This window comes from Mesoplodon mirus (genome assembly GCF_964341445.2).
Source record: "Mesoplodon mirus genome assembly, chromosome: 2".
Classification (NCBI taxonomy): domain Eukaryota; kingdom Metazoa; phylum Chordata; class Mammalia; order Artiodactyla; family Ziphiidae; genus Mesoplodon; species Mesoplodon mirus.
Genome location: NC_138977.1, coordinates 222,884,878 through 222,901,199, shown reverse-complemented (window position 1 = coordinate 222,901,199; position 16,322 = coordinate 222,884,878). Strand labels below are relative to the sequence as shown.

At 39.5% G+C, this 16,322-nt stretch overlaps 1 protein-coding gene across 6 annotated transcripts in view; it reads left to right on the top strand.

Moving 5' to 3' along the window:
- The window catches only part of CPXM2 (carboxypeptidase X, M14 family member 2), a 128,865-nt gene that overhangs the window by 70,396 nt on the left and 42,147 nt on the right, over window positions 1–16,322 (top strand). The gene's annotated exons all lie outside the window — the stretch shown is intronic.

Sequence of the window (16,322 nt, the reverse complement as noted above, 5' to 3'; positions counted from 1 at the left end):
GGCCTGTTGGTATTCCACAGTGCTGTGAGAGTCTACCCACGTGGTTGGTAGAGGGCTCAGGAGAGCATATTGGGTCTTGGGCTGGAATTGGAAGTGTTTCTAGAAGTCTCCAGTGGCCAATATGATGACCTGCTTGTTCTTGCCAGCTGGGCTCATGATGGGTAAAAAACAGAGTGTGCCTCTTTCTGGCACATGGCTTCTAACATCGCGTAGAAGGGACCAAATGTTTTGAGAAACACCAGGAAACTTCACCTATGGTAAGTGAACCATGATGTTAAACATTGATTTGTCAGATGGGAAGGAATTTCCTCAGTGTTGATTTGAATTCTAGTTCCACTTTGGGAGAGAGACTGGTGTGTTGAGTGGGCAGGGTGACTTGGATTTCTGTGGCTGTGGTTTTTGGCTAAGCCCCAAGCTTTCCCATTCATTGAATGGAATTAACCAACCATTGTTTTATCCTGTTGGGACTGAGGTGGTAGGACCTGTCTGGACCCACAAGCCTAGGGAAGGAGAGGAAGGGGCTGGAGTGAGTTTAAGAGTGGAGCTAGAGTCTGAGTGGGGTCCTTGTGGTGGGCAGGTGTCCCCCCACATTGATGTCCACATTCGGATCCCAGAACCTGTGAATCTCTTACCTTACATGGTGAAAGAGACTTTGCAGATGTGATTAAGTCAAGGACTTTGAGATGGAGAGAGGGTTCTGGACTATTTAGGTGGACCTAATCTAATCATATGGGTTAAAAAGGGAGAACCTTTTCCAGCTGTGGTCAGAGGAGCCATGACTACTGAAGACTGGGTAGAGAGATGCAACACCACTGGCTTCAATGTTGGAGAAAGGGGACCATCAGCCAAGGAATGTAGGAGGCCTCTAGAAGCTGAAACAGGCGAGGAAACAGATCCTTCCCTAGAGCCTCCAGAAGGGAACCAGCCCTACTGACACCTTGACCTTAGACCAATGAGACCTCTATTTTACAGGACTGTACAATAATAAATTTGTGTTCTTTTAAGCCAGTAAATGTGTGGTCATTTATTAACAGCAGCCATAGGAAACTCATGTAGCTCTCAAAGTCTAGAGGTCAAAACAGGAGTCCAGTGAGCATAAAGCCCAAAGCAGGGGTACTTGGGAGCAGACATTCCAGAGTGAGCACTGATCCCTTGTTTCAGATGGTAACCCTGGTCCTACTAGACATGTGTGTGCATGTGTGTGCATGTGAGTATCATGTTTGTACTGGCCAGAATACAGAGCTTTGCAGGCTGGAGAGACATGGCCTTCTCTGGGCAGAAACCAAAATTCCAGACTACTTAGAAGGCTTTATATCCTATTACTTACAGTCCACCCTCCATACATATCTATTCCAATTTGGTGCTTACATATTCCTTGTGTGGTCCTATTATTATCATTATTATTTTTTTTTTTTGCGGTACGCGGGCCTCTCACTGTTGGGGCCTCTCCCGTTGCGGAGCACAGGCTCCGGACGTGCAGGCTCGGCGGCCATGGCTCACGGGCCCAGCCGCTCCGTGGCACGTGGGATCCTCCCGGACCAGGGCACAAACCCGTGTCCCCTGCATCGGCAGGCGGACTCCCAACCACTGCGCCACCAGGGAAGCCCGGTCCTATTATTTTTATCAGGAGGTTTGAAAGAGGATGGTATTATATTTCTAGTACAGCTGCTGTTCTTGAGTACCAGAGTCGATGCATATATTATATACATTAGCTCATTTAATCTTCACAAATGGCAGCTGTTAGAGGATACTGATCATGCTGATCTGCCCTCTGACTGCATTCAGTGTTGCTCCGGAGCACAGTAAAGGTGTAGGGAAGGATGTGGGAGACCAGGCTTCTCTGATTCTGTTGGCTCTTCTCAAATATCCCCATTGTCATGGTGGTGATCTCTGTTTTCTAATCCACAAGCTTTCCTCAAGCTGCAGTGGGAAATTGGGCTAATGCTGTCTGGCTGGGTACTTGGTTATCTGGCCCTCAGCAGACTCAGATTGGTTGGTGAGGCCGGTAGGACTTTCTAACAACACCTGCCCTTGACTGGCTGTGCCTTACCTGTTTCCAAGGGAATCAGTCTGGACTGAACGTTGTCTCTTCTTAATGTAATGAATACCTTATTGAAGCTGCAAGATGTAGCCAACCCACTCCAGTATCTTATCTTTGCTATGTTGTCCTAGCTTCATTGGGCCTGTGGACTGGGTCACAAAACACAGCTGGTAACACTTTAACTGCTTGGTTCCTGAAGAACAGGAATCGCCCACTTCCCAGCCTAGGCTCCTACTCTCTGCCTCACTCAGACTTAGCAAAAACTTAGCAGTTTTTGAATAGGACTCCCTTGGGTGGAAATGACCCGAGTCTGCTTTGAGGCACACTGGGTGTGTCAGGGAGCCGAAGAGCAGGAGCGGAGGTGGAGCTGGGCTCCTCTGCCGGAACCTGGGGTTGTAGCGTGCTGGGACTGTCTGAGGTCCCCTCAGAGCTCCTCTGTGCTTCAGGCTCACTCTGCTCTGCTTCTGGCCTCTAGACTGGCCTCTGCTTCTCCAGCCACATGATGGGCAACGGGACTGCCATCAGCACTCAGGGTTTACAACTTACAATCGCAAGTGTCACTCGGTCTCAAATACAAAATCCCAGGGAAGAGTGTATTGGCTTATCTTGGGTCAAGGATCAAGCGTAGGCAAATCGACTGTGGTCACATCATCAAGGTACTGTGATTGGCCTGGTGCCCACCTTTAGGCCATTCAGCCATGGCCAAGGTACAGGGTCATGCTGCCTAAAATATCTGCTCCAAAGGTAATCATGAGAAAGATATAGATGGAAAGATAACTCCTGAAGATAATAGGCTGAACATAACAAAACAATGTGTCCAGACAGATATAATTACCGTTTTTGGCACACACCTTCAAATATTTGAGATTCTCATCTCTACTTGTTGAAAACAACTATTGTTACATAATATTCATTAGAAAAGTTGATTAAGATCTAGATTGCATGTTTAGTTTACGTTTTTAATGTTCGATTTTTTTTTAAGTTCTGAAAATTGTTTTTGTGACCACACATCAGCTCGTGTTTGTGTTTTGTAGAAATTGAGATTATTTGCAAGTGATTGAGAAGCGCTGATTATAGGTTTAAGTTGTAAGTAAGCATTTTTTGATTGAGAACAGTTACTAGTCCCCATGTGCAGCTCCAGAGAACTTGTTTCAATACCCCAAAAAGGTTGGTGATTGTTCTGGGGATACTGAAATCCTGCCCCCAGAGCTGAGGGAAAAGAGGAGTATGATGAAGACCAAAGGATGGGAGACTGGAGCATCCAGGATGGAGAAACAGGAATGAAAAGTAATCTGACCCTTTCCTCCTACCAGCGCAGCTCACAGCCACATCCTTAATGAGAAACGTGACTTGTTCTTCTGAGATAAAGTAAGATCATGTGTGTGGAAGCATTTCGTAAACTAAAGGCCATATGAATTATTATTAGGAAATGTTAGTATAGTTGCTCTTTCAAAGAAAAAACTATTGTGTATTTATAAGAAGTTACCAGGGCAAAGGTTTTATGTTTTCTTCTTAAAATATGTCTTTAAGGATGAATGTAGCATCTTCACATACATCCTGTCCCAAGAGATGATTGGGACATTTTCCTGTGCAGAAGCCTATTCCACAATATTCAAATAAATATTTTGTCTTTTTCATTGCGTAATGTTTGATGGTTACAAAACCACTGATGTAACATGCACTTAAGGTATTAAGCATTATAATAAAACCAACACTCAGCAACCCACTACACACCTGAAGAGCTGGAACATTGCCAATACTTTTGAAACTATTTATGTGCTCTTTCCTGATCCCACCTATCTGCTTCCTCCCAAAAGTGAAAACATTCTCCGTATTAGGGGTTTATTATTCCCTTGCCTTTCAAAAATAATCTTAGCATGTATGTATAACATATGCAAGAAATTTTCTTTCTTTTTGAGCTTTATAAAAAAGATTTTTCACTTTATGTCGCTTTTTTTTTTTTTTTTTTTTTTTTGCAGTACGCGGGCCTCTCACTGTTGTGGCCTCTCCCGTTGCGGAGCACAGGCTGCGGATGTGCAGGCTCAGCGGCCATGGCTCACGGGCCCAGCCGCTCCGCGGCACGTGGGATCCTCCCGGACCGGGACACGCCGCGTCCCCTGCATCGGCAGGCGGACTCTCAACCACTGTGCCACGAGGGAAGCCCTGTGTAGCTTTGTAAACTTGTTTTCAACTCAGCATTATGCTTCAAAGGATTGTTTGTGTGCCCATAATTGTAGTTCATTAATTTGTACTGCCATTTAACCTTGGGAATATGCCTTATGGAGGTTGAATTGACCCCTTTTCAATTTTTTGTTACTTTATTTTATTATACTTTTTTTGGTCTTAAAAATAATGCCGCTATTAACATTCTTGTATATGTCTCTTGGAGCACATGTACAAGGGGATCTCCATGGTATGTACTTGGAGCAGAATGGCTGAGTTGGAAGGTATATAAATGTTGGGTTTAATGGAATAATGACAAGTCATTTTCCAGAGTGGTTGTCCAAGTAGCCTCTCCTCCAGTAGTGTTTTAGAGTTCTTGTTGCTCCACAACCTCACCAACATTTGGTATTGCCATTCTCCTAAATTTTCAATATGAAGAGTGTGTTTTCGGGCTTCCCTGGTGGCCCAGTGGTTGAGAGTCCGCCTGGCAATGCAGGGGACGCAGGTTTGTGCCCAGGTCCGGGAAGATCCCACATGCCGCGGAGCGGCTGGGCCAGTTAGCCATGGCCGCTGAGCCTGCGCGTCCAGAGCCTGTGCTCCGCAACGGGAGAGGCCCCAACAATGAGAGGCCCGCGTACCGCAGGAAAAAAAAAAAAAAACAGAGTGTTTTCAATATAAAGCAGTATCTTTCATTGTAGTCCTAACCTGCATTTCCCTAATCACTAATAAGGTTGAACTTCCTTTCCCATGTTTACTTGCCGTTTTTCTTACCTTTACCGTAAAATACCTGTCATGTTTCTCCATGTTTATATTGTGTTTTTCTCCTTTGTCTCATTGATTTATAGAATTAAAAAAATATATTCTGAATATTAATCCTTTTGTTAGTTAAATGTGCTCAGAATATATTCTCCCAGCTTAAGTTTTCTCCTACTGGTTTCTTTATGGTGTCTTTTGAAAAGCAAAAGTTTTTATTTTTAGTGTAGTTCAATTTATTTGTCTTTTATGATTAGAATGATTGTGTCATATATAAAATCTTTTCATACCCCATGGTTACAAACTAATTCTCCCATATGTTCATTAATTTTTTTTAAGTTTCAAATTTTACTTCTCACATTTAAGTAGTTAATCCATTTGGTTATGATTTTTGTAAAAGATGTGAAATATAGGGTCCAATTTCAACTTCTTTTTATATTAATATCCAGTTGCCTTTGGACATACCTTGTAATAGTTTATTTAGTTCCCATTGATATGTAAGACATCTCTATCAAGTTTATATATGTACATGAGCCTGTTTCTGGGCTCTCAATTTTGTTCCATTTACAATTTGTCTATTCATCCATCAATATCACAGTGTCTTAATTACTGAGGCTATAAATAAGTCCTAATATCTTGATAGGGCAACTCCCCCCTGCCCCCGTTCCTTCTTCTTATAAAGTGTCTTATTATTTCCTTCCCTATAAATTTTAGTATCATTTTGTCAAGTTTATTTAATATGCTATTGGGATTTTTATTGAGAATTGACATTTTCTATCTATGAACATGGTATATAGATCCCCACTTATTTATATCTTTTGAAACGTCTTTCAATAAAGTTTTCTCCGTAAATGTCCTGCACATCTTTTGTTCATTTTATTTCTAAGTATCTTATTTTTGGCTGCTTATGTATAGAACTGTGATTAATTTTTGTATAGTAGCCTATGTCCAGTCATCTTGCTGAACTCTCTTCTCAAGTCTAATAATTTTTCTAGTTTCTTTTCAGTTTTCTTTGTAGTCAGTTAAATTCTTTGGGATCTAAATTTGTTGCTTTTTGTTTCTGCTGCTTCTTTCCCATAGAGAATGTTTTCTTGTGTGTTTAATGATTTTTTAAAAATTGTGAGCACCTATGTGATTGAACTTAGTGAAACCTCTGAGAACCTAAATTGAAGGCTCTTTTCTTTAGAGGGGATTCATGTGTGCTTCTTTTGGGAGCTGGATGGATGCTGCTGTTCTGAAGTCATTTTAGCCCCCTTTGAGGGTCCAAGAAAAAGTCCCTGAATCAGTTTCCCTACCTTTTGTTGTCCCCAGGCTTAGTGTTTTGATCCCAGCACTGTTATGTGCATTTTTCCCTAGGGCGACTCTGCCCTTTTTCTTTGCTCACTGTTCATGTTTTCTTCAGTTCACAGATCTTTTTTTTCCCTTGGAGATGTCCTTTACTTGCTTGCAAGCCCACTGGTGTTTTAAAACATTCATTTGTTTTAATGTAACCAGGATCTCGTACTGAAGCAGAAGGCTCTGTAAGCATTTAGTCTACCATTTCGTTGATGGTGGACATTCTTGGTTTTTATTTTAACCAAATTAATATCAGGTAGTAAAATATCTGAATGTGTTCCAGTTTTTTGCTTTGTAGCCCACCTCCTCTGTTTTCCTGATCTGAAGGAAGACTGGATTGGTGGGAGGCATAATCTCATACCAGGATAGAATTTTGGGGGAGGGGGGATTGTTTTTTATTTTTGTTTCTGTTTTAAGTGAGGGAGGTGGCTGGAGCCCAGAGGAGAGTCAGCAGAGCCTCTCGGCCTTTCTGCAGTCAGGAAGTCTTTGACACAAGCATGTCTTTACTTGGGCTGCATTGCTTTGACTTGAAATCTCCAGTCACAGAGAATTAAATGTCAAGGTGGTTTTGTGATGTGGAAAATCTCTCTGAAGGAACTGGAAACAAGCCACAAAGTGCTGTGAATTTCAAGCCTTCTCCAAGGACTAGGAGACAAGGAAGCATGGGCATTATAGCTCCAATTTTTGAAGCTGGCTCTCTAATAACAATGGATGTGTCAGTCACAAAAGAATAAAATATGCAGCTTTTATGTTAGATAAGGAGTGTGTTGCATTCACTAACCTGCCCCCAACCTCCTTCATTCCCCTTGGCCGCACACCCTTTCTCTGCCCTCTCACAGCTTCACAGCACTTAATCATATTCTCTTGAAATGTCTAGTTTACTTCCCCGTTTCCCTCATTAACCTGTAAAAATCTTGAGTAAATAGATCATGTATAATTTATCTTTGTAGTCTCAGAGGCTGGCATGGTATTTGCAATGTAATAGCTGCAGGGTTAGGAACAGGACTTCACACATTCCATGTTGCCTTCATCTTTTCATGCAGGTAGAACTTTCAGACAATTCAGTCCTACCCCAGCATTACTGACTGGCAAATATCTCTTCTATCACCCTGGATTATCAACCTTTTTAAATTTAAATAAAAAGTAATTAATTCTTTATTTCTTTGTAGCTGTGACAGATTTTTATTATTACTGGGGCACAAAGGGTTAAGCCTGAATATCAGTCGCTCTCTGGAAGTGTCTGAAGGGAGCGTGAGAATTATGTTTATAGTTCAACTGGTAATCCTAGATGTTGGTATAGAATTTGACAGTATATTAATTATGATATATTATTCTTATTAAGAGCTCAGATTTATGGAGCAATTATTATGTTCCAGGTGCTATGCTCAGACTCTACATGCATTACCTCATTCACTCCCTAATCACTGTGCAAAGACATAGAGTTGTTACCTTACAGTTGTCTTACAGCTGGAGCCCAGAGGTCACATGACTCTCATGCTGGTAAGTGGAAGAACTAGGAGTTTAGTTTGGGCTTCTTGACCTCAAAGCCTGAGGTTGTAACGTTAGTAAACAACAGTGCTGGATTTGAGCTAAAGTGGTTACCACTCATTTCTCTACTCATACTCTTATTGTACATTTACTTACTAAATGTCACAACAATAGTTTCAAAATGTCTGTGTGTGTGTAAATAAAACAGTGCCTCAGGAGCTAATAAAATCTAACTTTTAAAGTACTGAAAGAAAATAATTGTTAGCCTAGAATTCCCAGAAAAAATATGATTCAAAAATGAAGGTGAAATGAAGCCTATTCAGACAGTAAAAACTGAAAAAAATTATTGCTAACATATCTGCTTTGAAAGAAATAACAAAGGGAGTTCTTCAAGCAGAAAGAAAATGATCTCAGATGGAAATATGAAAATGCAAAACTAAATGAAAAATATCAGAAAGGTTAAATAAGTAGGTTTATAATTATCAACCATACAAAACAATAGTAGTAATGTCTTAGAAAATTTATTTATACAATTAAAAATAAATTCCAAAATCATGTAAAAGATAGAGGGATAAATGGACTTAAATTATTGTACGATTCTAATATTTTCATGGAAGTGGTAGAACTAAAATTTGAATAAGACTAGTAGTTCAAGGGTACATAGGTAATCTTTAGGGTAATTATGAAAAGAATAGTGTGAATGTATAACTAGTAAGTTAATAAAGAGAAAATAGAATAATAAGAATATTTGATCATAAAATAAAAATTCAAAAAGTAGAAAAAAGGAACATGAAATAGGTGGGTCAAATAGAAAACAAATAGAGTAAATATAAATCCAAATATAGTACTAATTACATTAAATTTAAATGAACTATATTATCCAATAGAAGAATAATATTATCATACTGCACCTAAGAAAAAACACAGAAAAATGAACTATATGCTACTTACAAGAGACACAGTTTAAATTTAAACAGTCAAAAGTTAAAAGTAAAAGGATGCGAGGAAATATATCATATAAATCTTAACCAAAATAAAGCAAGTTTAGCTATCCTACTATCAGACAAAACTGACTTTAAGGCAAGAGGCATTGATAGAAATAAAAAGGGATATTTCATAATCATAAAAGAGTCAGTCTACCAACAATATATCACAGTCTCAAATTTGTATGTACTCAACAACGTAGCTTCATAATATATATAGAAAACATTGCGAGAACTAGGAGAAACAGACAAATTCACAGGCAGATTGGCATTCTTTTTACATCTTTCTATAACTGATAGAATAAGCAGATGAAAAATCATTATGGATGCAGAAGATCTGAACAACACAGTTGAAACATTTGTTCAAAATTATATGTGTGGAACATTGCATACAACAATCACAGAATTGCAATTAGTTTAAGTGCACATGGAACGTTAGAGTTGACTATATGCTGAGTCATAAAGGAAACCTCAACAAGTGCCAAAGGATTGACATGATTTAAAGTATGTTCTCTGTCCACAATGGAATTAAAGTAGAAATCAGTAGTAAATAGATAACTGGAAAATCCCTAGTACCTGGAAATTTAAAATTATACTCCTAAATAGTTCATGATCAAAGAAGAAATCACAACTGGAATTCATATTTTGAACTGAATGATAATGAAGGTATGACATATCAAAATTATAGCATGTGGCTAAAGCAGTGCTGAAAGGGACTTTATAACCTTAAATGCACATATTAGAAATGCAGAAAGACTGAATATCAGTGATCACAATAAATTGTGCAAAAAAGAACAGCAAATCAGACCTAAAGAATTACCAAGAAAAAGATAATGAAGATACGAGTAGAAATTAATAAAATATTACTTTAAGCTTTAGGAAGTTGCTGATATTCAATCATTTTGATCTATAAAAATGGTAGTTTCATATGGTTCCTAATAGGAAAAAAATTACAGAGAGAGCAAACAAGGCCAAAAGTTGATTCTTTGAAAAGATTAATAAAATGAATAAACTCATGGCAGATCAGGGAAAGAGGAAAAAAATCAACTACCAATGCCAAAATTGGAAAAGGGAGCATTGTTAAAAATCTTACACTAAAAAGACAATAAAATGATACTAAGAACATGTTTGTGCCAATAATATTGAAAATAGCAGAAATGCAATAATTCTTCAAAAGATACAAGTTACTAAAATTGACAGAAGAAGAAACAATAGCAGAGTGGTCCAATATCTACTAAAAATGTCAATTCATTATTAAATATTGTCCCACAAAGAAAACTGCCAATTTCAGAATGTTTGAGTTCTTCCAAACATTTGAGAAAGTTACAGCACTTAAAAAAATCCAGAAAATGGAAAAAGGGAAGCATTTCCCACCTATGAGTTTGACATAAATTTGATATCAAAATCTGATTAGGACATTACAAAAAGCAAATTTATGAAAAAATTTCTTTCTTGAGCATAGATACAAAAAATCCTAAGCAACATATTGCCAAATTGAATCCAGCAATATATGGATCCAGCAATCCATCACCACCAAGTGGGATTTATTCCAGGAATGTAAGTATGGTGTAGCCACAGTTGTAACCAATTGCTTTAATTCACCACATAAACAGAACTAAAGAGGGAAATAATATGATCACTCTGATAGATGCATAAAAGGCAATTGAGAAAATTCTATAGCCATTTGTGTTTAAAAGAAAAAAGATCCCTTTAAACTAGCAATAAAGAGGAACTTTCTTAATCTGAAGAAACATATCTACCAAAAGCCCATGGTGGAGTATGGCCAATCTCCTTGCAGTGAGGGGCACTGGGGCTCACACTGCAGAATCTGCTTGGAGCTCCTTCTGTGACTCCAAAGCTTGTATGTACTGACTCATTTTGAGAACTAAAAGTTTTTTATAATGTGAAAAAAAAAATAGTCCAAAGAGCAGGAATTACATATTCTCCTGTTATAACATTAGAATGTATTTTGATAGAAGCTGAAAGACTCTATTCAGTATTTTTGAACATAACATGATATGGAGCTGCAGCAACCATCTTACAACCCAAAGATAAGAAGTATGATAAATGAACGGGTAAGGATGTCTTCTTAGAACTTGGAGACAATGAGTAGGAAAAATGAATGTCTACTGATGTTGACTCTGGAACAGTTAACCAGCTGCATAAATGCTAGCAGCTGCAAACATCCAGATTCTCTTGTTATGTGAGAAAGAATGAACTCATACTTGGTTACAATAAAAACAAACTAACACATAAACAAAGGAAAAAAAACCCTACTGGAAACGTAGTGAAATACTCAATGGTGAAATACTTAAACCTTTCCTTCAATCTCAGGAATGAGACAAAGATGTCTATTACTAGCATTTCTTTCAGCATTGAACTGGAGATCCTAGGCAGTATAATAAATAAGGCAAGAAAAAAAAATAAATCAAAGCCCTAACAATTGGAAATAAACAGAACTATCATTGTTCTCAGATGACATATCATATCCTTAACAACATCCAAAGGAATCCCAAACTCTTAGAATTATTAATGAATTAGCAAAGTGGTTGGATACACAGTCAACATTCAAAAAGCATTTATATTTCTACATACCAGCAAGAAAAAAGGAGAAAATAAAACTTAAAATATTATTTATAAAATAATCAACATCAACTATCTAGGAATAAATCTAACAAAAGATAAGTACAGTAAGACCTAAATAAATAGAGGGATATACCATGTTTATGGATTGGAAGATTTAATATTGGACATGTTAATTCCTTTAAAACTGACCTATAGATTCAATGCCATCTCAATTAAAATCCAAAAGGCTTTGTTTTGGAAATTGACAAGCAGATTCTAAAATTTATATAGGAATGCAAAGGGCCAAGAACAGTCAAGGAAATTGTGAAAAGCAAAAACAAAATGGGAAAATGTACACTACCAGATACAAAGACCTATTATAAAGCTACAGATATCAAGACAGAGTGGATTTAGCATAACATAAGGAACAGTGGAACAGAATATAGCATCCCCAAACATACCCACACATGTACAGTCACGTGATTTACAGCAGTGGTGTCGTTGATGTGCAATAGGAAAGTAATCATATAAATGGTTATGGGTCAGTTGACAGCCCATATGGAAAACAATGTATCTTGACCCTTACCTCACACTGTCAATAATCAGCTTCAAGTGGATTGCAGAACTAAATGTGAAAGGTAAAGCAATAAAGCTTTTAGAAGAAAGCATAAGAAAATATCTTTATGATCTTGGAGTAAGCAAAAATCTATTGAAAAGGGCACAAATACTGAAAAGTGTAAAGAAAAAAAATAGGTAATTGGACTATATAAAGTTTTAAGAAATTCTCTTCATCAAAAAATACTACAAAGTATAAGACACAAACTGGAGAAAATATTAGCAATCCATATATTTAGCAAAAAACCTTATATCTAGAATGTATAAAGAACTCTTACAAATCAATATAAGACAATTGAAAAAAAGGGGAAAACTTGAATAAGCGTTTCGTCAAAAGATGATATTCAAATGCCCAATAAACATATAAGATGTTGAACTTCATTAGTCATCCAGTAAATTAAAATAAAAAGTACAGTGAGATAATAGGACATACCCACCAGAATGGCTAAAATGAAAAAGAAAGATAATACCAAGTGTTGACAAGAATGTGGAGCAGCTGGAACTCTCATACACTTCTAGTATAAGTGTAAATAGACACAGTTAATTTGGAAAACTACTGCAGATAAACGTATGTATATCCTAGGACCCTGTGATCCAGCAATTCTATTCCTAATTACACACCAAGCAGAATTCTATGTGAATTCACCAAAAGATGCATACATAGAATTTCCATAGAACTACCACTATTCATAATAGTCTAACCTGGAAACTACTCAGGTGCTCATTAGCAATAAAATGGACAAATACTGGGTTGGCAAAAAAAGTTCATTTGGATTTTTCCCTAAGATGTTATGGAAAAACCCAAACGAACGTTTTGACCAACCCAATAAATTGACCATTCTCAGAGTGGAATACCAGAAAGCAATGAGAATGAAAAAATCATAATTATGGGCAATAATATGAATTGTCAAAGACAAAACTTAGCCTGAGACACAATGAACACAGGTTGTTTATTCATAAACTCGCAGCAAGAGGACCCTCTGCTGTCTCTTTCAAGAGTCAAATGTGGTAAAAAGGTGAGTCAGTTTCATAGAGTAAACAGGAAACACTTAGATAGTCTCTGATTTCCAAGCATTCTATTAAGATGGAAGTTTTGGTAGTAGAGAAGGCTTTCTAATTAGTCCTAAAGTACTTTTAACCATGGTAGGTGGACAGCAAAGGGGCCAGCTCCCTACTGCCCGGCAGAGGAAGTTCTGCCTCTATCAAATGGCCTGCAGAGCCCATGGAACCAGAGTTCTGCTGTCCTGTGCCTTACTCTCCTCCAGGATATCAGCTTCCTTTTGCATCCGCCAAAGTACCACAATCTCATCTTCCTCCATCTATGAGATGCTTATATTCCAGTGGGGGATAAAGATAATTCTAGAAGGGAGTATAACATTACAAACAGAATTGAAATATGAAAGAAATGAACATATAAGAAAAGAAATTGGCTAGATTGGAGGATTAGGACAGGCTTATCTGATAAAGTTTGAGGTCTGAATAGTTTAGAGCAGGGGTCCCCAACCTCCCAGCCACGGACTGGTACCAGTCCGTGGCCTGTTAGGAACCGTGCGGCACAGCAGGAGGGGAGCAGCAGGCGAGCAAGCAAAGCTTCATCTGTATTTACAGCCGCTCCCCATCACTCACATTACCGCCTGAGCTCCGCCTCCTGTCAGATCAGGGCGGCGTTAGATTCTCATAGGAACGCGAACCCTGCTGTGAACTGCGCATGCGAGGCATCTAGGCTGCGCGCTCCTCATGAGAATCTAACGCCTGATGATCCGAGGTGGAGCTGAGACAGTGATGCTAGCGCTGGGGAGCGGCTGCAAATACAGATCATCATTAGCTGAGAGGTTTGACCGCACAGAGACCATAACAAATCAATTGTTTGCAGACTCATATCAAAACCCTATCAGTGAGCGGCAAGTGAAAACAAGCTCAGGGCTCCCACTGACTCTGCATTATGGGGAGTTGTATAGTTATTTCATTATATATTACAAGGTAATACTAATAGAAATAAAGTGCACAATAAATGTAATGTGCTTGGATCATCCTGAAACCATCCCCCCAGCCCTGGTCCATGGAAAAATTGTCTTCCATGAAACCGGTCCCTGGTGCCAAAAAGGTTGGGGACCGCTGGTTTAGAGGCAGACAGAGAACAGGAGAAGAGGAGGCCAGACAAATGGAACAGTATGTGCAAAGGCCCTGAAGCAAGAGAGAGTATAATCAGTATCAGGAGTTGAAAGACAGAGCATGGAAAACAGCAGGTAAGCAAGGGTCTTATAGAACGTGATGAGGAATTTGGTCTTAATACTAACATAACTGATATTTTAAGCAGGAGGTGACATATTAGTATTTCATTAGAAAAGTAAACCTCTGACTGCATGATAGGTTTGAGGGCAGTTTAAATTTCAGAAGACCAGTGGGAGGCAACTGCAATAGTCCTGGCCAGAGAGAATGGGCTGGATGGTGGGAGTGAAGATGGAGGGAGTGGAGAGATTCTAGAAGGATGTGGAAGGTACAATTGACAGAACTTGGCGATGGTTTCACTGTAGGGGAGAGAGGGAAACGGGGGCCAAGGAGGACTCGGATTTTGTTGCCCTGGGTGGATGGCAGTACTTTTTCTGAGGCAGGGGCTCCCAGGTTGGGGTACAGAGTGGACGAAATAAATCAGTTGGTTTGGGCAGGTTCAATTAGAGACATCGCTGAGACGGTAAGTGGAGAGGTCAGATAGGCAGAAGGATGTGATGTAGGTCTGCAGTTCCGAAGAGAAGGCTGAGCCACATAATTAATTACCCTTCAAACATAAGTGTTGAATTTGTCCATACTTGGTTTTTTTTAAGTTTGAGAAATTAGTACTTGGTTTGCATTTCCTTTTTTCTCTCTCCCCTTTTCTTTGGAGGACTTGTTTGAATTTTTCTTTCCACCCCTCTCTTATTGTTTGTGTGCTTCTTTTGACTGAGAGGCTTCCTAAATTCATCACTTCCACCCACGCGGGATACACCCCTCACCTCTGCCACCCCTCACCTCTGCTGACTGCCTCGCTGGGTCACTGTGGGGCGTGATCAGCAGAAAAACAGATGGCAAAGGAACTGCAGATGCAAGTCATTTGGAAATGATTTGAATGTTGGAAACAGTTTGCTATTTGGGGTGAGGATCATTTTCCGGTGCAAAGGGCCTGAGCTGCTGCTGAGGGGCCTTTCGAAAGGCATACTTAGCGCATCTTAATCTGCAGGCGTGGGCTCAAGTCCGTAGCCTCCTGAGGAGGAGCATGTTGCTGGATAGATCCTGGCTTCCAGCAGGTAGTCACACAAAGCTGGTGGACAGGTGAGAGAAGGGAGAAAGTTCAGCAGAGGGCTGGCTTCCAAGCACATATAAAAGCACCTAAGAATAATTTTTGAACGAGTCAGACAATTCAGAATGAATAGAGCCAGCTGCTCTTTCTAAAGAAACTTTACTAGACAGTATTGATTTGGACTAGAAACTGAGAACCTTCTTGGGATCTATCTGGATCCTGAGTCCAAGGAGATTTCACAGTAGGAAAACAAGGATTCCAAATGCTTCAGCTGGTGGAATGTTCTAAAAGATTAGTACAGGGCTTCCCTGGTGGTGCAGTGGTTGAGAGTCCGCCTGTCGATGCTGGGGACACAGGTTCGTGCCCCGGTCCGGGAAGACCCCACATGCCGCGGAGCGGCTGGGCCCGTGAGCCATGGCTGCTGAGCCTGCGCATCCGGAGCCTGTGCTCCGCAACGGGAGAGGCCACAACAGTGAGAGGCCCGCGAACAGCAAAAAAATAATAATAAAAAGATTAGTACATTGGTGCTTAGTTCCAATATTTAAGAAATTTGAAAGGAAGACGCTCAGGAAGACTTGTCTACATTGCTTAACAATTAATGTTATAAAAAACTGAGGCAGAGGGGAAAAATGTGTTTTCCACAGGAAAGTCATTTTTTTTTTTGCTTATCAAATTGACCTCCACTCTGGGAAGTCAAATTTTGGCTCTTTTACCCTCAGTAATTTCTGTGCAGTAGGATGTGATGAAAGGGGTCTGGCCTGGGGCCCAGATATCACTGGATTATTGCTGGCTGCAGAGTGGGGTGGGAGAATTGTCTGCATGGCTGTGACAGCCCAGGAGAAACCTCGTGTGTCTTACAGACTCAGGCTGCTGTTTTTGTGGTTGGTGGCATCTAGTTTGTTATGTTCCCAAACAGTTTTCCAAATGAAATTTCTAGGCCAACTTGCCACTTTTACTGAGATTTCTTTCCCACGTGGACCTCTACTACTGTGTGTGATGTAAATGTTCAGTATAAACAAATATGTAAGTTATTTGTGTATCTCTGTGTGCGTGACCAACATTTAGTTCTTACTGGGGGCCAGGTATTGTCCTAAGTGTTTAAAGG